Below are 24,371 nucleotides of genomic sequence, written 5' to 3' on the forward strand. Positions count from 1 at the left end.
AGGATTATTCATGAATATTTAATATTTTTATAATGCTATTTTTATAACAATAAGCAGAATATCACACTGATAACTTTTTGTTTCTTTTTCTGCACTGAAAGACATAACAATCATGTAAAGAATGCAAAATTCTGCTGCCAAACTTTCTGCAAGAACGTGATCAATATGCCTTACAAATTCTAATGTTTTACTGACTGCAAATTTTAAGCATCAGCTGTAATTTTTGTGGTCCAAAGTTTCCATTTGTTTAAGAGGCAGCTCCATAGTGCTTCTCTTGTTTTTACATAATTGTTCTCTTGACGTACGTTTTCATTATAGACTTTGAGTTAGGGGTTATCTCTGTCTTTGGGGAAATATATTCAAACATAGACATGCCTATATATTAGCCTAACTTTGTGATTAGCAATAAAAATAGGAAGAAAGTTAATTGTGTATAATGATGGACTAATTTATAACTAACTCCCGTCAATACAAGTGACTTCCTGCATCCTCTTATGAGTAAATATCACAAATCAATAAAACTTGAAGCACACATTAAAAAAACTTAAAGATAATTTTTAAAATTTAAAACCATTTTATTATTTAAACACCATTTTTTTTCCAAAAGGAAAAATATGATTGATGACAAAGAGAAGGGGCAAAGAATGGAAGTCACTGGAATTTCAACAATAATTTGTCATGATTGCATATTTGGATTACCACACTTTTATTTCATGATAAGGCTGGTATTTCTGGATGGTGAATTCTGGGATGGAAACAGTTTTTACTGGATTGATTTTGGTAAATTTCCACTTAAACCCAAGTACCTAAAATTGCTCCAATCAATGTTCTAACAACTTCTATTACTTTTATTATTCATCTTCAACAAATGCAGGTGATTCTACAGGACCTATAAGCTGCACCTTCGGAAACTCTGAAGGAAACCCAACTCTCACATGTCTGCACATGCATTGAGACACAGAAGGGAACCATGATTAAAGTTTAACTTCTTCCTTTCCAATACAAATCCCCTTGATCCCCTTATGATGTCTTATTGCTATTGCTAGAACTTCAAGTACTATATAGAAGAGGTATGGAGAGAGTGGACAGCCTTGTCGTGTTCCTGATTTTAGTGGGATGGCTTTGAGTTTTTCTCTGTTTAATTTAATGTTAGCTGTTGGCTTGCTGTAAATAGCTTTTATTATATTTAGGTATGACCCTTGTATCCCTAATCTCTCCGAGACCTTTATCATAAAGGGGTTTTGAATTTTGTCGAATGCTTTTTCAGCATCTAATGAAATGATCATATGGTTTTTTTTCTTTCAGTTTATTTATATGATGGATTACATTGATAGATTTTCGTATGTTGAACCAGCCCTGCATCTCTGGGATAAAGCCTACTTGATCATAATGGATAATTTTTCTAATGTGTTCTTGGATTCAGTTTGCCAGTATTTTATTGAGAATTTTTGCGTCGATATTCATGAGTGTGATAGACCTGTAATTCTCTTTCTTGGTTGGGCCTTTGTTTGGTTTTGGTATCAGTGTAACTGTAGCTTCATAAAAGGAATTTGGCAATGATTCTTCTGTTTCTATATTGTGAAATACATTAAGGAGTATAAGTATTAGCTCTTCTTGGAAGTTCTGGTAGAATTCTGCATTGAAACCATCTGGTCCTGGGCTCTTTTTGGAAGGGAGATTTTTGATAATAGTTTCTAGTTCTTCGCGAATAACAGGTCTATTTAGATCATTCATCTGGTCTTGGTTTAGCTTTGGTATATGATACTTATCTAAAAAAAGTCCATTTCTTTTGAATTTTCCAGTTTTGTGGCATACAGGCTTTTGTAGTAAGATCTAATGATTCTCTGAATTTCCTCTGTGTCTGTGGTTATGTACCCCTTTTCATTTCTGATCTTATTTATTTGCGTGTTCTCTTTCTGTCATTTAATTAGTTTGGATAGGGGTTTGTCGATCTTGTTGATTTTCTCCAAGCACCAACTTTTTGTTTTATTGATTCTTTGGACTGTTTTCTGTGTTCCTATTTGTTGATTTCCGCACCCAGTTTGATTATTTCCAGTCTTCTACTCCTCCCGGGCACTTCTGCTTCTTTTTTTTTTCTAGAGCTTTCAGGTGTGCTGTTAAGTCCCCAATGTATGCTTTCTCCGTTTTCTTTATGTGGGCACTTAGTGCTATGAACTTTCCTCTTAGCACTGCTTTCATCGTGTCCCATAGGTTTGAGTACGTTGAGTCTTTATTTTCATTAAATTCAACAAAGACTTTAATTTCTTTCTTAATTTCTTCTTTGACCCAGGTGTGGTACAGTAGTTGACTGTTCAGTTTCCATTAGTTTGTCAGTTTTTGGGGGTAGCATCATTGTTGCCTTCTAACTTTAATCTGTGGTGATCTGATAAGACACAGGTGGACAATGATTTTTTTTTTTTTGTATCTGTGGAGGTTTCCTTTGTTTCCGAGTATGTGGTCAATTTTTGAGAAGGTTCCATGAGCTGCAGAGAAAAAGGTATATTCTTTCCTATTTAGGTGGAGTGTTCTATAGATGTTTGTTAAGTCCATTTGCTTCATTACCTCCAATAATTCTCTTAATTCTCTATTAGGTTTCTGTCTGATTGACCTGTCCATTGGAGAGAGAGGTGTGTTGAAGTCTCCTACTACTAGTGTGTGTGGTTTGATGTCTGTTTTGAGTTCTAGTAATATTTCTTTTACATAAGGGATGCTTTTATATTAGGGGCGTAGATATTCAGGATTGATATGTCATCCTGATGAATTGTTCCTGCTATGAGTATAAAGTGTCCATCTCGATCTCTTCTGATTGATTTTAGTTTGAAGTCAGTTTTCTTAGAAATTAGTATGGCCACACCTGCTTTTTTCTTAAGACCATTTGCTTGAAAGACCTTTTCCCAACCCTTTGCTCTGAGTAGGTGCCTGTCTTTGTGGTTGAGATGTGTTTCCTGCAAACAGCAGAATGTTGGATCCTGTTTTCGTATCCAATCTCTTAGCCTGTGCCTCTTTATAGGTGAGTTGAGTCAATTGATATTAAGTGATATTAATGACCAGTGGTTGTTTACTCCGGTTATTCTTATTGTTTTTGGTAGTAGAGTTTGTGTGTCTCCCTTCTTTGAGTTGTGCTGGTGAAGGGTCGCTAGATGCCTGAGTTATTGTAGGCAGTGTTGGCAATGTTGGATTCCTTGAGTTATGATTTTCCTTCTATTACTTTCTTTAGGGCTGGATTTGTGGTTACATATTGTTTAAATTTGTTCTTATCCTGGAATGTCTTGTTTTCTCCATTGATAGTGAACAATAGTTGGGCTGGGTATAGTAGTTTGTGTTTGCATCCATGGTCTCTTATTTCCTGCAGTATCTCTATCCAGGACCTTCTGGCTTTCATGGTTTCCACAGAGAAGTCAAGTGTAAGTCTGATCGGTTTAACTTTATAAGTTACTTGGCCTTTTTCCTTTGCAGTTCTTAATATTCTTTCTTTAACCTGTATATTTTGTGTTTTGATTATTAAATGGCGAGGGGATGTTTTTCTTTGATCCAGTCTGTTTGGTGTTCTGTATGCCTCTTGAATATTCAAAGGAATATCTTTCTTTATGTTGGGAAAGTTTTCGGTTTCTTTCAAAGTAAAAGAGTTTGTAACCAACTCTAAGGTAGTAAACAGGTAAAGTGTTTCCATAAACGCAGTTATCTTATGACAAATTCCTGTGTCAAAGTAATAAAACAAGATCCCTTATCACAGTTATATGAAGCCCCTGCTGGATACCAGATTAAATTATTATCTCTGAATCCATGGTCCTAAAGCTAACGGGAAGTTGATATCAGAAGTGCCATCTTGGTGACAAACAGCTAACACACTACACTGCTGTGGAGAGAGGCACTGTAATGCTACAAATTCTCATCTGAAACCATTTTAAAAAGTTAACCTTTGATGAGAATGTGTTGCAGCTCTCAACAACAATCACTATACACACCTTATGTATTGAAAAGCCAGTTTCAGAAAGACAGTCCTTCCAATCGTCCCTGGATTATTACAAAGCTTTGCGAGTCAAGCATGGCACTAGTTTCAGTCATTACTCAGAAAGAATGAATCACAGAGAAGCTGACCACATAGACAAGTACTTAAAACATAGGATAATATGGTGGAGTGTGTCTTATATTAGATATATGATGTGATAAAATATTACTACATAATTACAGACTGCTCCTGCTCCTAAAGATGCACATAGCAAACTGTTTTGTAGATGGTCTAGATATAGGGGATGGGAGGATAGAGATTAGAAGAAGGCACACTTGCTCAGCAGTCATCATCTGGATCCTGTCACTCACAGATTGCTCTCTGCCCCCTCCCCTTTCTCCTCTCCTTTATTTATTCCTACCCCCACAGTTCTAAGATTATATATATCTCAAGATGATTCAGGCTGCATCATATCTCTGCTTCAGTGTTTTATTCTTAGAATAAAATAAAATTTCTATGTAGTTGCAAGGCCATAGACAATCTGGCTGCTGCCCTTAATTTGACAAGATTCTAGGCCCACTGCCACCTTCCCACACTTAGGCTTTTGTGGTGCCTCAGTTGTAGAAAGCAGTCCCTGTGTCCTCTGCCTGTACGCCTCCATTACTAACTGAAGCTTTAACTTGATAAAAATCAGTTTTTTCCAGAAACCTCTTATGGTTTTCTTAAAAAAAGGTAGTTTATCTCCATCTTATAACCCTCTACCTGCCTTATTCTTCTTTGCAGTTGCTAGTGCCCTGGGTTGTTTTGCTATTTATTCATTGTCCAGTATTCTTATGTTAAAGTCATAATGATAAAAGCAAAGACATTTGTCTTTATAGAGAGACCTAACATAGAGAAGAAAAACTGGCATTTAGGAAAAAACATCTGGTTAATGTATATTAGAGAATAATTACTGAATGAACTTTAGAAAGGCTTTAGTAAGAAAAACATTTGGAAAAGGAATATAAAAAATGAAAAAGAAATCACTGTATCATATTTATACAACAACATGTACTGAGCACTTTAAAGTTTATACAGTAAATTTCTTATTGATTAAAATAATGTATTTGGGGTTACACAGCTAGAAAAAACGGTACCCTCAGTTATTTCATACTACACCAGGGTCAATATCATCACTCCCAAGAGTGTCTGAGTAACCTCTCACTTGTCAGTGCAGTATTTGACAAGTTAACAAAAATTAATTGAAATTGTATCCTGCACATAGAGCTTCAAAGCTGCCATCTAACTAATAGCTGTTGTTCTCTCACTGATCTTATTACACAGAAATAATGTCTCTCAGGGCTGGGCATGTGTCTCCAAGGTTAAAAGACATACTTTCCTCACAAAGGCCTGGAGTTTGGTCCCCAACACTCAATCAGGGAGCCAAAAACTGTAAGTAACTCTAGGTCCAGGAAATCCAAAGCCCTCCTTTTGCCCCATATCCTCAGACCCCCCAAATGTTAATAATTAAAAATAAAACAAATGTAGCCTTTCTTTCTGGTTTATGCAGATTATATTGAGGAAACCCTACTGTCCTTGTCATAATCGTATGAAGCCATAGAATACAAATTATTTCTGCAGTGCATCTTATACAATTAAAAGTTTCTCTGCAATCATAGGAAACATGAGAACTGAAACCATATAGTCAACAGTATATTGAGAACAGATTCTTGGAGGCTGCTGCTATTTTTATAGAACCGTATTTTAATTTTAGTATTTTATCCTACTCTGAGAATTGTATAATCATTTAGTCAAGTTTTATAACAGGGGAAATTTTGGTTTCTATTACAGATATTTACAAATCTTCAGCTTTTTTCCACTGAAAAAATAGTTTTAACAAACTATTCTATATCTATTCTATATTCTGAAATTGACATTCACAGTAACATGTCTAATTCCTTAGTTTTTGAGGAGTTGGTTAATCTAATCCCAAAACAGTGATCAAGAAGAGGATAGATACAAGAATTTTCTTTTAACACCAAAACTCTACTTAGGAATAAAGATGAATTTGTCAAAACAGGGTAGGACAGATCTCCTTAGAATGCTTAAGTGATAGGAAAATTTCTATAGTCACCAGGTGTGGTGCCAAATCTCCTTAATCCTAGCACTTAGGAGGGAGAGACACGTGAATCTCTATGAGTTCAAGTCTAGCTTGGTCTACAGAATAAGTTCCAAGACATTCAGGGTTGCACAGAGAAATCTTACCTCAAAAACCAAAGCAATAGAAATCTATAGTATTAGGTGCTGTGATATTTCATTTTTATTTTAATAAGTAAAACTTGCCTCAAGATCAGAGGTTAAAACAGTCCTACTGGTCAGTCTTACAGATCAGGCAATGGTAACACAGACCTTTAATTCCAGTTACCACATTAGTTTGGCATAGAATCCGGGTGGTGCATACCTTTAATCCCAGTGTTGCATGCTTTTAATCCCAGCCCTAAAACTATAAAATGGGAGGAGACAGCTCTCAGACACAGTCTCATTCTGATATTCCTGGGGGCAGGATCGCCATTTCAGACTGACGTTGATATCAAAAGCTAGTGGCTAGCTACTTTGCTTTTTTGGATCTTTAGGCTAAACCCCAATTACTGTCACTGAGTTTTTATTAGTTGTGCTTCAATTAGGTATGTTAAGGACTATATAAAATAACAAAAGCTTCACATTATGAAAATATCCTATAAGGACAGCTTTTCTTACTTGTTTTGTCTCTAAGAATAATCATATTGAAGTCTGGAAAACCTGAGTTCTAAAGTATCCAAGGAAATAAATAAAGAATGTGAACCAATCATCAGTTCAGAATTATGTACTTCTCAAGAAAAAAAAACATAATTGTGCCTAAACGTATTTGTGTGCCTTATATTATGAAAAATAATTAATTTAGATTTAAACAATTTTTATAATTTACTAAAATTGGAATAAAACCTTAAACAGAAAACAAATTTTAGTAAGCAACTGTCATTACTATGGCGAGGATTTCATTAGAAAGTGATATTCTTTTCATGCTTCTCTGAGAACGGGAATCATCACTAGCTTTATTAAACCAAGTATGTATTTTCCGTGCCCACATTAATCTTAGAGGTTTGAGTTGTTTTATGCAGCTCTCACGCATACCTAATACCTTGAAAGCTTCTATGCCATTTTTGCTGCATGTCTAAGACTCTGAGTTTTTAATAAGCTTTTTTAAAGTCTATAGCCTTGTTCCAGGTATACTCATGGGTCTGTGTATGATCGCCACAGTGTTGATTAAGTTATATAGCTGCAGTAGCATGGAGAAAACACACATGCAGCCTTCCAGCAGACACAGTAAATCTTACAACTTACTAGGTTTATGAAGTGGTAGTGAACAAGATGAGACTACTTAAATTATTATTATTATTATTATTATTATTATTATTATTATTATTATTTCTTTCAAGGGTGGGTAAAAATTGTCATGTATTCAGTTAACTTAAATCCACAGAAATAGCATGGAAGTATTTCTCCAATTTCCCAAGTCAAGGTTACTTGAATATGTATGTTGGTGAGGGAAATAAATCAGAAACATATTTTTATGAAAACTCAATGAGTATCTTAACTCTGAACCTTTCCACAAATCCAGAGCTCAATGTCCTTCTCCATAAAGATGTTTCTTATAGTATGAGGAAGCTCAAACTAGGGTTCATTGGGGGAATCAGTATGTTTTTGAAGGGGAACTCTGTCCTAAATAACTTTGAAGTTCTCCAATATTGTCCACCTGTACACTACAGAAAATAATAAAATAGACTTGAGAGATGGAAGACATGAAAGCTAAAATGTATGCTTGTCTTTGTCTGTGTCTAACCATATATATCCCATGATGTCCAAGTAACAGTGCCAGGAAAAGGACAGTCTTTCACACACACCGGACTGAGATATGATGCTGCGTGTCCCAGGAGGAAAAATGGCAGCTGTATGTCACCTCTACATGCTCGGGGATGGAACGAACAGTATTTACATATTTGTGGATATTCTTACCTGGGTATTTTTTTAGTGTGTTGTTAAGCATAGTGATTTTTTTCTTTTTACTATCAATCTAAATGTCTTTCCAATGCAATAGTCTGTCCTTATAGAATCAGGTTCAGCAGAGACTCAAGAACTGGCCTTAGCTTTCTGATTCTCCAGATAAAGTTTAAAATTTGTGGCTCACAACTATTTAATGCTTTGTGGTGCACATAACAGAGGCTGTTGAGAAACTGATTCCAAAAATTGTCCATGACTTTTACTACTTGTTGACAGACAGCACAGCAAAGGCAGTTCACTTTCCATGCTCCCAGCCTGAGTTTGAGTTCTGGCATCTTAGGTGGAATCCTGATTCCTGCTTTGGGTTCTGGTGATACCAGGTTTGCCTTTTGAAAATTTGGAAACTGAGCATTGCATTTTATTTCCTTATTAAGGCATTGTATGAAATAATATCAATATTTTTAAATGCCTTAGTGAACAATTTAGGAGAGAGAGACCAAAATCAGCACTTCACATGATGAGCAAACTGAGTACTGATGCCAAAGTCTAGTGGTAGGGTATTTTCCAAATCCTGGCCAGCTTCAGTGTGCTGTCAATGGCTACTCTAAGTTCAAGGCCTAAGACCTGCATACCACAAATATGGGACTCTAAGTAGGAAAATCTATAAGTATTGAATATAAAGGGAATGTTTCTCTAGAGAGACTCTTTCCAGAGACAGTAAAATAAAATTGTCTGTCTTGAATCATTGGTTTGTTGTAAAAAAATCAAACAAAAAGTCACATAGCATAAAATTTATAGTCAATATTCATAAAATGTACAGGAAGAGCTATCACAATGAATGAGGAGAAATAATAAATGTTAAGGAACTGAGACCAAGAAGGAAAAAGCAGAACTGTAGACATTGTCTAGAATGCATCTCTGGAGAACAGAGATGGTGTTGGACCTGTCTAACAGGATTTATGTAAAGGGAATAGTAAGGATAGGTACATATTTAAAAGATGATGGCTGTTATTTTTTTCAGACATGAAAAAAGTTAACATTAGAAGACCAGAAAAAGGATTGAGAAAACTAATACAAGAAAAATGAATGCCAAGTCAATTAGGATGAAAATGTAGAATACCACAGAAAGAAAGGGAAATTAACTATAGATATATGAAAATGAGACCTTCGGATGAGTTGTTAATAGCAGTGACAGGATAGAAAAAGAAAGAACATTGACCCAGGAGATGGTTCTAGTGGTTTAAAGAGTGCATTGCAGAGGACACACATTTTCTCTCCAGCACCCACATCCGGTGGCTCACAACTGCCTGCAACCTAGCTGCAGGGAATCTGACCCCATTTTCTGATTGATGGGCAACCCAGGAAACCCATAATTAAAAAGAGCAAAACTAATATTTTTTTAAAGTTAGCTTCTAAGAAGATATTGTTAATGGTTAAGAGTTCATACTGCTATTGTCGAGGATCAGAGTTCATTTCTTAACATGTAGGTGGGGTGGATCACAGTCACCTTTGACTCAAGCTTTCAGGGAAGCAAGAGTTTTCACCTCCATGGGTACTAGAATTCACATATGCATACCCCCACACAGACGCATACGTATACACATAATTTTAAAAATACATCCTTTAAAAGTCACAGTAATGTGAGATGAGGAATAAATATCAGCAGTAAAGGGGTCATTGCCCTGAACATGTTCTAACAGCAGAAGTTGATGTAGAAACACTTTTACATGAAAGACTTATGAATAATACTATGCATCCAGTCAAAAGTATCCAACCAGGAGATGAAAGACTTCCTACCAAGCCATATCCAAGTAAGAAAGTGCTCTTTCTGCTGCCAATAAGCTTGGGGTTACACTTTCTTCAGCCTATAAGAGCTTGCTCCCCACTGACTCTTCTGCATTCCTTCTTTTCTGAGAGCAACCTAGGTCAGGCATTTTCTTTGCTGAAATAGATTCTGATGGATTGAGGTTAGAGGGAAGGCTTGGAGGATAAGAGAACTCACAGCTCCTGCAGAGGACCACAGTTCTGTTCCCAGCACCCAAATCAGACTGCTAACATCTACCTATTACTTCAGTTCCAGAAGATCTGAAAAAACTCACATAATCTCACATATGTACCCATGAATTAAAACAAATAAATAAATCATCTTAAAATTCTTATGAATTATTTCTCCTCCATTTGGATCCCAGGGAATTCCTTTCCTCACTGAAGCATCTCTCTGGATCACATAGCAATTTATTTACCATAAAGAACTCTGTGACTTAAGTCTACTGTAATTTTACAGGTAGGCAAAGAAAAGCACCAGAAACTTAAGGAAGTTTCTGAAAACCACTGGGTATTTGTGTTTATGTACTCCACATCTAGAAACTAAAATTGACCAGTAACCAAAGAAAACCTGTAAAGGCAGGCTGATCAACCCATGTTTACTGTGACACTGTGCACAACAGTTGAGACAAGGAGCCCACCTAGGAACCCATCAGTAGATGAATGGATAGAGAAAAGGTAATATGTATTGAGAGAGGAGCTTTACTCAAATGTGAAGAATAAAATTTTGTCATTTACATCAAACAGAAGGGGAAGTGTTAAGTTAGTGTGTTAAGCAATAGGTTCCATGTAGATATAGTTTTAGATATGATATGAATTGTGTGTGTGTATATACATGTGGATTTGTGGTGTGTGCATGTGTTTATGTATGTGCAAATGTGCTGTGTATGAGTGTGTGTGTGTATCTGTGAAGTTTCCATTACTGATGTGAAATGAGAGGTCTAAGCATCTATCAAACATCATTACTAACTTATTATTTTGAATGTTAAGTTAAAATGTGAAAGCCTTGGCAACCCTTATCCAGGCTTCAACTAGAGCCCACAGCCCAAGCAATTTCATGGGAGGCCAGGCTCATCCTACAGGCCCAGGTAAAACATGCCCTGTCACTTACTAAAACTCTTTAAGCCTGCTCATCAATCGCAGACTGAACACCTACACACACACACACACACACACACACACACACACACACATGGAGAGAGAGAGAGAGAGAGAGAGAGAGAGAGAGAGAGAGAGAGAAGGGGGGGCTCCATATCCTGGCCTACAACTTCAAAAGTAGATTTTAGCTTTAACAGAGGAGAGGCTGAATCTAGGGACCCCAGATAAGACACCATTCACCACCCAATAAACCCCTTTAAGCCCTCCCAACAACAACAAACTGTATCCTCTCCCCTAGGCTCCATATCGCAGTCTACAACTTAGGCAGAAGACTTTAACTTTATCAGAGACAAGGCTGGATCTAGAGACCCCAAGTCCACAAAACCCCAGTGGAGACACCCTTCTGGAACTGAAGACTCACCAGTAACTAGAGCCCTTGGTCACTTAGGTCAGATGCTCAGAGAGGAAAGGGAAACAAATGAATAAGACACTCATCCATCAAAGATAAATGCAGGAATCAACACCTAGACCTATAATTTTTCCAAATCTAGATGTCTAAAGGCCAATATAAGAACACAATTAGTAACAGAAAGAACAATATGTAATCATCAGAACACAACTATCCAAATAGAGCAAGACCTAAATATTGCAACTGAACGACCAAAAATCCAGCAGATCTGTGATCCATAGCCCTTGCACAATCCCTGAGAACCCTGACGCTGAAGCCAGAGCCACTGAAACACACCCTGGATTTTGGACCCAAGCCAGAGAAAGAAACACTTTATCTCTGAACCCAGAGCCAGAGAAAAGTAAACTAAGTCCAAAACCATAGCCAAAATGACAAACTTAACACATAGAATCAAAGACTGCTAAGGAAATTCACCTGACCCCAACATTGGAGCCTAAAAGCTAAAATGAACCAAAGAAAGAAGTACAGTTTGACCCAAAAATCAGAGCCACCTCTTCCCCTGACCAATTGAAATACAAAACCAACCAATCCCTGAGCAGGAAAGGAGCTGCCTCTAGTTTAGAAGCATGACCTCTCTTGACCTTACCTGGATGACCTTACTACCTCTTCCAATAAGCAAGGCATGGCTGCCTCTAGCCCTTTTGAGAATAAGGGGTGAAGGTCCCACAACCTTAGCTCACAGGAAAGGGCCAATCAGAAAGGGGCAGCACATCAACCCACCAAGAGTGACCTATCAGACATGGGCAACACCTCAACCCCACAGGAAGATGTAAGAAGGCCCTTGTTTGTTTCCTGGCTGCCTAGACTCCCAAAATAATCACAAAGAAATCATATTATTTAAATCACTGATTGGCCAATTAGCTCTAGCTCTAGCATCTTAATTTAACCCATTTCTATTAATCTGCATATCACCAAGAGGTTGTGGCCTACCAGCAAAGTTTCAGTGTGTTTGCCTCCTGCAGGGGCTCCATGGCTTCTCTTTGACTCCACCTCCTTTCTTCTAGCATTCGGTTTAGCTTTCCCCACCTAGCAACATTCTGCACTGCTGTAGATCCAAAGCAGTTTCTTTATTCATAAATGGTAATCACAGCATACATCAGGAAGAAGCCAATCAGAAACAAGTAAACAACTCCAGATATCCTAGTGCTGAGACAACTATGTTGCAATTCTCTCTAGACCCAAGGCAGCCAAATAGCTAAGCCTGGATACCTCTAGTCAAAGCTTGAACCAATCCTGGGTCTGAAGATATGCAGGCTTGAAATTCTCCAAGCCCTCCTTTTCTTGCCTGCCCACCTCAAACACCTCTTCATTAACTGCGTGGGGTCTCTCCTGCTCTGCTGCTGTTGCTGCTGTTATAGCCATCATTGCTGCTGCCACAGTTCCAGACAGACAGAGGAACCCGAGTGAACTCACAATAAAGGTGGTTTGCTTTTGCATCAGATCCAGTCTTGTGGTGGCATTTTTGGAGTTCTGGACTTTGGGAATAACACAACACAACTAAAGCACAGGTAAGCAACCTTAAAAATAGCTTTGAAGATGATAAGGGCCGTTATAGAGGAAATAAAAAATACCTTGAAGAAACCTAGGAAAAAGCAAACAAAAACTGGATAAAATAAATTCTTAAAAGAATGCCAAGAAACCTGAGGGGGTGGATAACCAGGAGAAATAGTGAATGACCTGAAAATGGAAAAAGAATCAATAAAGAAAACAAAGGAAATTCTAGAAATGGAAAATCTGGAAAAGCAAAAAGGAGCTACAGATACAAGCATTACCAACAGAATACCAAGAGATTGGAGAGAAAATCTCAGGCATTGAAGACATGGTTGAGGAAATAAATTCATGGGTCAAAGCAAATATTCAATCTAAAATATTCCTAGCATAGAACATCCAGGAAATCTGGGACAATAGACAGAATAATAGAAATAGGTTAATTTAAGATGTAAGAGTTAGTTAATAGGAAGCCTGAGCTAATAGACCAAGTAGTGTTGTAGTTAATATAGTTTCTGTGTGATTACTCAGGCCTGGGCAGCCAGAAAGGAATGATGGGTCTCCAACTACAAAATGGCACCAATGCATGGGCCAACTAAATCCACATAAAACCTGAGACTGCTTTGAAAGGAATTCTAGACGCAAAAGAACAGAGTTAAGCATGGCTTCTTGGCAGCAGCATTTTCTCTGGTGAGCTCTGTTTGTTAGAGGAATAAGTATCTCTACTTATGTTTGGCAAAGGCATGATTTCTTGAAAAGAAGGTTTCAAAAACTGCATGTTCCTTTAAGAGCCAGCTTCCTGGTTCATTCAAGTCCTGTTATGAAGCACTTAAATGGAACATGTGATCAGCATGCTACTAGATTCTTAATGGTAACATAGACCCACTACATCCCTGGAGCTGGGACAGTGAGCATGGCTTGCAGAGCTGATAGTGAAAGTACCTCCACCATGCTGTACTGGGCAGGACCAAAAGGCAAAGAGGCCTTAGTCTTAGCCATGCTGCTTAGTATTTTAAAAAGCACTTCTGGTCAGAAAATAACTACAGATAAGCAATAAAGACAGATTCAGACAAAAATAAGCCACTGAATGGGTTACAGTATGTTTAAAAATGTATGTGGGCTTGGGAGAGAGAGGAAAAAGAGTATAGACAGTTATAAAAAGAAGTAAGGTCTTTAAAGAGATAGTAAAGTAATATAAAATAGTACAGACTGTCATAGATTAAAGGAGTAAAGAAAAATAAGTCACATAAAGATGAAAATACATAGAGAGTTGGGAGTGTGCATATTATTGGGTTTTCTTTACATTTTTTTTGACTGTACAGAGATACTTATTTCTGGGATCTGTGAAATTAAAACAACTGAAAGTATCCTGACTTCAAAATTTGGGTCTAAGAAAATGTTGCTTTAGAAAAGAGGTTCTGATTTCATTTCCACAGAATATGAGTACCTGAGAGTCTGTCCAAGACCCATAAAAAGGTCTCTATGAACCCTAAGAAGCCTGAGCTAATAAGCAAAGCAGTGTTGTAACTAATATAGTTTCCATGTGAATATTTGGGTCTTGGCAGCCATAAATGAATGAGCAGTCTCTGAATGCATAAAAGAATCCATATCTATCACCCTGCACAAAACTCAAATCCAACTGGATCAAAGACCTCAATATCAATCCAGATATACTGACCTTGATAGAAAAGAAAGTGGGAAATACTTTTGTACTCATTGGCACAGGAGACAACTTACTGATCAAGACACCAATAGTGAAGACACTAAAATCAACACTTAATAAATGGAATCTCATGAAAACAAAAAAAAAAATAAGACAAAAATGGCAGCCTAGGGAATAGGAAAAGACATCAGCCCCACATTTGGCAGAGGGTTGATTTCCAAATTATATAAAGAATTCAAGAAACTAGACATCAAAAAACAAACAATATAATTAAAAAGGGGATGCAGATCTAAATAGAGAATTCTTAACAGAGGAATCACAAATCACAATAAATACTTTAAGACATGATTAGCATCCTTAGCCATCAGAGTAACACAAATGAAATGAAAAGGACTCTCAGATTACATCTTACATCTGTCAGAATGACCAAGAGAAAAAACACAATTGACACCTTATAGTGAAGAGGATCTGGAGCAAGAGGAAGAGTCCTGCATTGCTGGTGGGAGTGTAAACTTGTATAGTCACTTTGGAAATCAGTATGGTGATTTCTCACAAACCACAAGACCCACTCTTGGGCATATACCTAATGGATGCTCAATCATTTCACAGGACCCTTGTTGTTCTGTGTTTGTAGCAGCTTTATTTATAACAGCCAGAAGCTAGAAACAACCTAAATGTCCCTCAATGGAAGAACGGGTAAAGAATATGTGGTACATTTACACAATGTAGTCATATTCAGCTGTTAATGCAATGATATTAACTGGACAGTGGTGGTGCACTCCTTTAATCCCAGCACTCAGAAGGCAGAGGCAAGTGGATCTCTGTAAGTTTGAAGCCAGCCTGGTTTACAGAGTGAGTTCCAGGACAGGCTCCAAAACTACATAGAGAAACACAGTCTCAAAAAAATGACATTATGAAATTTGCAGGTAAATAGATGGAACTAGAAAAAAATCATATTGAATAAGATAACTAAGACCCCGAAAAGAAAACACGGTATGTATTCACTCATAAGTGGTTATTAACTGGAAAAATAAGGATAACTATGCTACAATCCACAGACCCAGAGAGACTAGGTAATAAGCAGAGTTCAAAGAGAACAGTTGGATCTCCTTGGGAAAAGGAAATAAAAAAAAAAATTGATGATTTGATTTCAGATAGGTGGGCATGGGATCATGAGTGGTCAGGTTGAGGCAGATGGAGGGGGAGCATACTGAAAGGAACTCCTGGAAAGGGAGTATTTGGGGGCTAGGTAAAAACCTCACACAAAAGAAGCACCCAGGAATCTACAAGGATGGCCCAAGTTCAGACTCCTACCATTAGAGGATATGTAGCCTGTACTAGCCATTTCCTGTGACCAGGCAAGGCTTCAAGTGCAGGGAGTGGAAAACCCACCCAGCCACAAAACCTTTGACTGACAGTCTGTCTGGCCTGTGAGATATGCTGGCCTAGAGATTGAGGGAGTGGCCAGCCAATGACTTGTCTAGCCTATAACCCACGCAAGGAGAGTAAGTCCATCCCTGACATTGCCTAGAGCACCAGGACCCACAGGCTGGATAACTCAGAGTCCTACGAGGGAACCAAACATGACTGAAGAAAAAAACAGTCAATGTAAAGATACCTAAGAGTATTCTGCTATACTCGTAGATTGGTGCTCAATTGTCATCAGACAGGTTTCATCCAGCAACTGATGGAACCAGATGCAGACACACAGACACACATTAGACATGGTTCAACTAATCCTGCAGAAGAGGTGGGGAAGGGATTATAGGAGCCAGCCGGATCAAGAATGCCACAAGAAAATCCACAGAATCAACTAACCTGGACTCACAGAGGCTCACAGAGATTGAACCGACAACCAGCGAGCCTGCATGGGACTGACCTATAACCTATGCATAAATGTTGTAGTTGTGTAGCTTGGTCCTCTTGTGGGATGCCTAACATTGGCAGCAGGGTCTTTTTCTGACTGTTTCATCGGCTTTTGGGACCATACGCCTCATATTGGGCATCTTGTCCAGCCTTTAATACACAGGAAGGTGCTTAGTCTTATTAAAAATTGATATGTCATGTTTTGATGATATCTATGGGTGACCTGAACAGAAACTGGAGACTGAGGAGGGGTGGACTGGGTGGTTTGGGAGGGGAAGGGTTGGGAGGAGAGGAGACAGGCAGGGGAAACTCTGGCAGGGATGAAAAACAAATGAATTTAAAAGTAGTTAGGCATAGTGATCACTTTGCTAAAAATAATATTTTATAGGGTAAAAAATGTTAAGATACATGAAAATGCTAATGCTAATCAGGAGAAATGGAACTGGAGTTAAATGCATCACTGCTTAATCATGTATTTGTTATTCAAAGGGGAATGAGGGACTATTACGTCTAATTTTCTGTAAAATAGCCAAGCAATATTTTCTAGGTTATCTAATGAAAACTTGAAATTTTACAGAAAACACATTTTTCACCCATCTTAATCTTTGCCTCCTGCTGTTCTGAAATGAAGAGATCATGAAATTATGTGACAAAACTTTCTCTTGGGAAACTCAACACATGCAGTATCATTCTACCTCCCCTACGAGAAAAGTCTGCCTTTGTTTTAACACTTCGAACTCTCTGCATTTTCCAGTTGCTCCCTCATCCAGTCACTTCTGTTCTTTCACTTTTGATGTTTTGTAGGACATGTATGAAATATTTTTAATTCACAAGCATAGCTTGTATTATACATCTTCCATGAAAGGCCCACCTACTCTGTGTGTGTGTTGGGGGGAGGAGGATCTTCCTATTGTGTAAGTCTATTTTCAGAATTCTCTCATATGTTTTGACATTTTGTTGTTTTGTCATGTAACATACAATGGCACTCTGAGGAGCAGACCATCAGATGTTACTGACCTGATGCTCCTCAGCCTTGGCTTCGTTAGAGCAGCTTTCTCATTCCCAGATGAGCACTCTACCTCAGAAAAAAAAAATGCCATTTCCTCTTTCCAGTGAGCAGAAAACATATTTTCAGTTTGCTGGGGAGAACTTAAGAGAAGGTATCTCCACAGACAGAAAACATATTCTTCTAAAAATGTGTGGAATATTCCCGAGCTTCAGGAATGGCAATGCAAGTGAGAAGGGGCTGGGAGGAACCTGTTGTGTGGTTCATGAAACTGTGGACTAAGGTTTCTGTGTTCTGGGAAATACATCTATGTCATAATAGCAACATATGTTCAACTTCTCATGTGGGCAACTAAGTTGATGAAATTGTAACTATAAACCTTTAATGTTACAGTATTCAAGAGAGAAATTTTCCTTAACCAAATAGTAAGAGGTGACATAGATTTTAAATTAATAAATATGTGTTTCAATCAATCAGCCCCTGGGAAAAAACACAGTGGCCTGACAGGTGGACAAGGTAAAGAACCCTGGGGGATCCAGGCAACAGTAAGTGCTGAAGATTTAATTATCTGGGAATAAAAGAGCCCTACACCTTCCTTAGTATTTACATAGTCCCTAATTTAACTGAACATGAAGACAAGAAACCTTTGAAGGCAGTGGAACAATGGGTAATTGTGTTCATTTTTTCATGTTTATGTCAGATTTGTTAATGGTTTGTTTAACATTTTCCTCAGAAAACAAATGCTTTGAGCCACTGTCTTTACATGTGTGTTGGAACCACATGACTACATTGCACTTATACAGTGTTTCCTCATATGCATGTAGTTAAACTAGGAACTTTAAATAAGTTCAAAGTGATTTTTGAAATAGCTATAGTATCCTTCTTGGGAATCACAAATAAATTTTGTCTTCTATTTCCATTTTAAATTCTTCTGCCTAAAATGGGAAAGCAAGTAGGTGGATTAGAACATAGGCAAGCCACATAGGTTAGCAAACGTCATTGTAGCTAGTCCTATAAAAAGCTAGGGTGTTGTCACTTGATATTATGATGTGCCTGCATTTATGGAACTCTATTGAAAGTATGTAGACTATGAAGGTGAGTTATCATATATTGTTCAACAAAGAAGTTACACAAAAATCTCAATAGTTGAATAAGAGAGATTACAAGGGCAGTGGATGTTTCCGGGCCTCAAATTCTAATCCAAAGGCTAATATTGATTTCTTTTTTTTTTTTTTTTACAAAATATTCATCATTTCAAGCAGTGAGAAAGGTGCTGTGAAAGAAAGGCCAGCAGCAGTTCTAAGCATGTCGAGTTCCAGCACACTGCTGTCCTGGCCTCATTTCCCTAATCTGTGCTGCACAAGTCCAGCCTTTGTCAGGCCTCCCATTTGCGATTTCATTCATCACAACCTTTCACTCTTCACAGTAAGTCTGAACAGGGTCAGGAAAGGTTCCGCTCAGTTCTTTTTGTGATCAGGAAATAGCTTTAAAGGTTTGTCAGATTCAGTTTCTTATTTGAGAATCAGCCTTCAAAACATTTAATGCTTAAAAAGGGAATATTGACTTCCAGCTCTTAGCACACATGAGGAAATTTTCTACACCATGCCTAAATGGTCTAGAAACTATATGTAACTTGCATTCACAGCACATATAATTTATAAATGTTAAATACATCATTTAATAGCTGTCAATATCAGAAATTAGGTTATACTTGTAAATAGGTTTTAATTAAATATAATTCACTCATTTTTGTCTCTAATAAAGCAGCACCACCATACTATGTATGATGGGCCAAATTTCAGTCATTGACTGATGAGTTACAGTTACGTGATATGTTCACAAAGTGTTTGAAAAAGCTCTGAGTCTCGGGGAAATGTCAAATCAGATTAGAAAGGAAGTCTAGTGAAGCTACACCTAACGGAATTCAATAATAGCCTTGCAAATAGATATGGTCAACATATCCATCCATCAGCAGACTCACTTGGTATCTTTCCAGAAGCACAAGGAAAAAAAGGACAATAGGCAGGAGACCGCAGTGAACGAAACAGTGACCCAAATATAAGATATTCTTTACAAAGCAAATGGAAACCAGACGTGGTTCTTCTTTCTGCTCATTTGCAAAATCCAAAGCCTATGAATTATCTGTTTCATCCTGCAAATGGAGAAATGAGCAATTCTGTGGAATCAAAAGTGAAGGTCTAAATACCCATGAAAAGGAGCAGCAATCTGAAGCCACATGAGAGATCACAGAAAAACAATGGCATCCTTGGAATATGTGATGCAGTACTGACCACATGCTCTGGAATGTTCAAAAGGAGTGACCAGATAATGCGTACAAGACACTATACAGCAAAGACCTGGGTTACACAGGACACTCACTTCTGACTTTATGTGGCAGCCTTGTGAACAGGCATCTCCAAGTCCCTTCCAACAAAATGTTTCTGCTCAGAAGCACAGTAAAGTTAAGAAACAGTACCCAGTTGTTGGTCTCTTTAAAATCTGTGCAGCAGGCTTAGCCCATGGGCCTATGGAGCACTCTTGGCAATGATTGGAGTTCTGGCATTTTATGCTTAAAGGGAATCCTATCTTTGATAGGTGATCTTTGCTTGGCCTAATCTATTTTACCTACAAGGGATATATATCTCTAGTTGACATTTTTGTTTATTTTTCTTTATGGTCTCTCTCAGTTATGCCGTAACAGAAGCTAAAATAAAAAAAATGTTAACAAACATCTTCAGTTTCAGTTTCAAATAAAAGATTTCCTAAACAGTAACTGTTCTGGCCCCCAATTGTAATAGTCCTGAGTTTGGGAAACCATGGCCAGCATGTATCCCATCTAGTGATGGTCCGCAGCTCTCCCTGCATGTCCGTTTCTTTCTCTACTCTTCACAGGTATAAAATAGCTTGCTTCTTCAAAATCCTTCATTTCCAATTACACATCATTTCTCTTTTGTCTTTCAGGTGTTAAGTAACCCCTCACGATTTATTTATTTATTTATTTATTTATTTATTTATTTATTTAATGTGGTTCCTGGCACTATTTTTTCTTAAAATTAACTTCTCAATTGCCATCTGGAAAGAAAAATGGCTACTTCTCTGCCCACACGCCTTTCCCTAGCCAAGTTCTGCCTGTTTCTGCTATTTCAAATCTTAAACTTTCTCAGAGGTGCATGTGATTTCCACATCAATCCTGCACATACCAGGCTTTCCAGGCAACCCTTTATATCCCTGTATTATCCTCTGTAGGATAACCTGTCAAGTCAGGGTGCACTCCAACTCTAGAGTGAACACCTCAATGACCCAAGAGATGCTTTGTTCAAAATGGTATTCCAGCATCTGTCAACTCTCTCGCATATTTTGGTGGTGGTGGTGATGGTGGTGTATATGTATGTGTGTGCCTGTGTGTATCTGTGTATGTGTGTGTTTGTCTCTGTATGTGTGACCACATTTTAAGGAAAGCAAACAGTAACTGAAGTATTAATATCAAACTTATATGGCATGCTGTTTTTTTTTTCTTTGCTCACTTGGGGATTAAAATCTTAACACATGGTGCCTCATCATTAGTTCATAGACACATCTATACTCTGTTTACTTTTGTACATCTTCCTGGCACTGAAGCTATGTTTTGAAGTCTACATATATCTTGTCTATGTTAATTTGTTTTTCTACAACATCCATCAGAGTAGGTCATTTCAGTCAAGGGCAAAATCTGTTGAGAAGGGTTGTGCATGTCTGGTTTATTCATGATGTCTTAGATTGGTTGTAACATATAAGAGCTACTTAATTCAGGGAAGTTCATTATTTTACAAAAAAAACACTTAAGATTTGGAATATATTACAGAAATAAGAATTCTTAATCAAATTACTAATGTAATCTTAATTGGTGATTAGGATTATTGGAATATCAGTTGAAAAAATGTCATAAATATATCATAAATATATTCTTCTGGCTTATGTATGATGGTATCATTTTCTATGATGTTTTATATACTTTTAATACTTTTAATTCTGTCAAAGTTATTCTCATAAGGGAAATATTTGTGATATCACCATGAGATATAGAGAGACAACTCATATATAATACATGAAACAAATATAATTCATAGCACAGAGATAAAAGAACCTAGTCTCTAAAATCTAGTGTTTCTTTTTAATAGAAGTTTATAAATGTCCAAAATTGCCATTTTAATATTAGTAAATATTTAATAATAAAAAGACATGACAAACATTCTCATAATAACATATACTCCATAACTATCCCACATACCACAATTCACTTTGCAATGTTCTTTGATGAGGTGATGGATCCTAAATACAAGCTTATCAGTTTAAAGTCATGATTATATAGTCACAATCTGCCATGGTATTCAAATTATCAGAAATAAAGCCTGCACATCTGATGACACTGTGGTATTATTGCAATAATTTTGCATTTGTAGAATCAAAAAAAGAGTTCACCCTTTCCCCCGCCCCCCATACACACACACACACACAAAATAGAGTCATGATACCCTACCAGAGACTGCTGGGAGAGGTGTACAAAGGCTTTGTGTTGATTATGGTTTGGAAATGAAGCACACACAGGATTTTTTTTTTTCTGTTTGATCAGGTCACAGTTCATGGCTAAAGAAAGAAGAGGTTCTAGTTGTATTTGTCAGCCTGATATCCTGAAAGCTAGGTTTGTTTTCTGACTTCTATGTTGCAGAAACTGAGGCCTTCCACGGGTCACACGGGGGAACTCTGAAACTGAGAGTTTATGGCCTCGCACATGATATATGCGATGAGCTAGCTGGATCCTGTTAGCCTGCCTGGAGCTTCTGTGCCTCATGGAAGAAACTTCTGAGGCATATACCTCCTAAGATAAACTACTCTGGCTCCTGGCATCCTGACGCTTCTATCTGAGATTATCATTTACAGATATGCAATTAAAAATTAACTGTTTTAGAAATTGTGTGTTTATAAGATTAATTGCTGTCCAAGACAAGGGGTTTACCAAGCAGGAAAATGGCAAGCTTGAAGATGTAGTGTTTGGAGCACAAGTCTTGCATTGGTCGCTAAAGTAGACCCCGTTTTTCTAAAATAGTTATGGCTGCTTAAGTGCTAGTGATTTCCTCCGTAGCCATTTTCTACTTGAATTGCCCAGTTATGTTCTTAAAACTGCCATGCTGTGTGATATTAACGACATTAAAAATTGAGTAGAGTTTTAGGAATGTATCTATTATTTTAATGGGCTTACTTAATTGTCCTGATTTCTTTAGGTTTCTAATTAAAATCAGTGGTAAAAATGATGCTGTCATGGGTAAGCCAGCATTATTAGACTTAAACATACCTCATCATTAGCACTAATATACTGATATCCCTGAATGATAGAATGTAATGCCTTAAAGCAGATTGGAAATCTTATTATGAATCCTGTTATTAAAACAGACCCTTGTCAACAGCAGGGAGAAGAATGAAAAAATAAACCACTCTAAATGGAATGTGTTCAGCTTCACTTGCTTTTCATAAATTTCCTGACATTATGGGCTAAATGTCAGAGAGATCAGGGTATAAACAATCCCAAACGGGGGAGGTGATCAACCCCATTGTAGTTAATACTGCATTAAGCATGGCACATTTTATATACTGTCTGAAAATTTTATTGCAGACTTAAAGCCTAAAAAAATATATAGCCATATATTTTGCATACTGGGATGACAATTTAACAAATAATGATCTTTAACATTTTTTACTCAGTATTATGCACTTACCAATTAGAATTGGAGTTCTCAGTCTCTAAGGCCAGCTCAACACTTCACATTAGCAATGGCAAATTGTATGTGACATTTAATTTAAAACCCAAGACACCAGAACATAAAACCTTCTAGACCATTAATGACAGTGCATTATGGTAGCCACCTCCCTGCTGCCTGAGGATAATTCAGGCGTTTTTTAAAAGACTGAGTCCTTACAACAAACTTATCCTACCCATGGAGGTAGGGTTGTGTGCGGGTGTGTGTGTGTGTGTATCCACATACACGTGCTCATGTGTGTATACATGTGTGTGTGCATTTGCTTGTGTGAATATGTACATTTACAAATGTGCACATGTGTGTGTGTATGTGTGTGTTCCTAAAACACACATATAAGGTGAACATTGGGCCTGTGGCTCCCAAGGACTTGTCTAGTCCTCTGAGCTAACAAGTAAATCAAGGACAATCAGAGACTTAGAGGAGATGAGTTCCTGAATTTCCACAGTGGATACTTTCATTTCATTTAAAAAGAGAAGCAAGATGGGTAGATATTTAAAAATACTAAGTATTTATTTATTTGTTTTTGTGTTTACTAAATCATCTTAAGGGCGCAAGTGAATAGGAGCCCTCAGAGGTCAGAAGAAGGTATCAAATCCCCAGGAACTGAAGTTACAGGCAATGTTAGCAACCATGTGGATACTAAGAACTGAACTGAACCCTGGTTTTCTGTAAGAATGGCAAGTACACTTAACTGCTGAGCTAGCTCTCCAGCCCCAGCACAGAACATTTTAAAAGTTACTATGAGGGTTCTCAGTTCTAAAGAACTTTTTTGTTGTTTGTAATTGCCGCTACGTCCATTGGAATAGAATCATCTTTAAGGCATGTTATTTATTGGTGGCATATGAAAATTCGGAGCTTTGAAACTCAGTAGAATAATGCTTAATACTTGATTGCATTATCAGCTAATTGTGAAGCTTTTGGAAAAGCTTTTTTTTTTTTTGTTGGTTTCTTGTTTGTTTGCTTGTTTGTTGGTGTTCGTTTTGTTTGAGGCAAAATTTCTAGTAACCCCATAATTGTTTCAAACTCTCTTTGTAGCCAAGGATAATTCTGATGTCTTGAAATTCTTGGCTTCACCTCCTGATGCTAGAATTACAGGTGTGTACCACCATCCTCAGTTTATAAAGCGTGTGAACTGAACCTGGGATTTAGTATAAGCTACGTAAGCATTGTACCTACTGACTACATCCCCAGCCATCTTT

General features: G+C 37.4%; 1 protein-coding gene across 2 annotated transcripts in view; it reads right to left on the bottom strand.

Annotated features, from left to right (window-relative positions):
* Window positions 1-24,371, bottom strand: part of Cntn5 (contactin 5) — a 1,138,775-nt gene that overhangs the window by 656,373 nt on the left and 458,031 nt on the right. The gene's annotated exons all lie outside the window — the stretch shown is intronic.

This window comes from Microtus oregoni, unplaced genomic scaffold (assembly GCF_018167655.1).
Source record: "Microtus oregoni isolate MIOR12 unplaced genomic scaffold, Mior012 000008F_ref0000371, whole genome shotgun sequence".
Taxonomy (NCBI): domain Eukaryota; kingdom Metazoa; phylum Chordata; class Mammalia; order Rodentia; family Cricetidae; genus Microtus; species Microtus oregoni.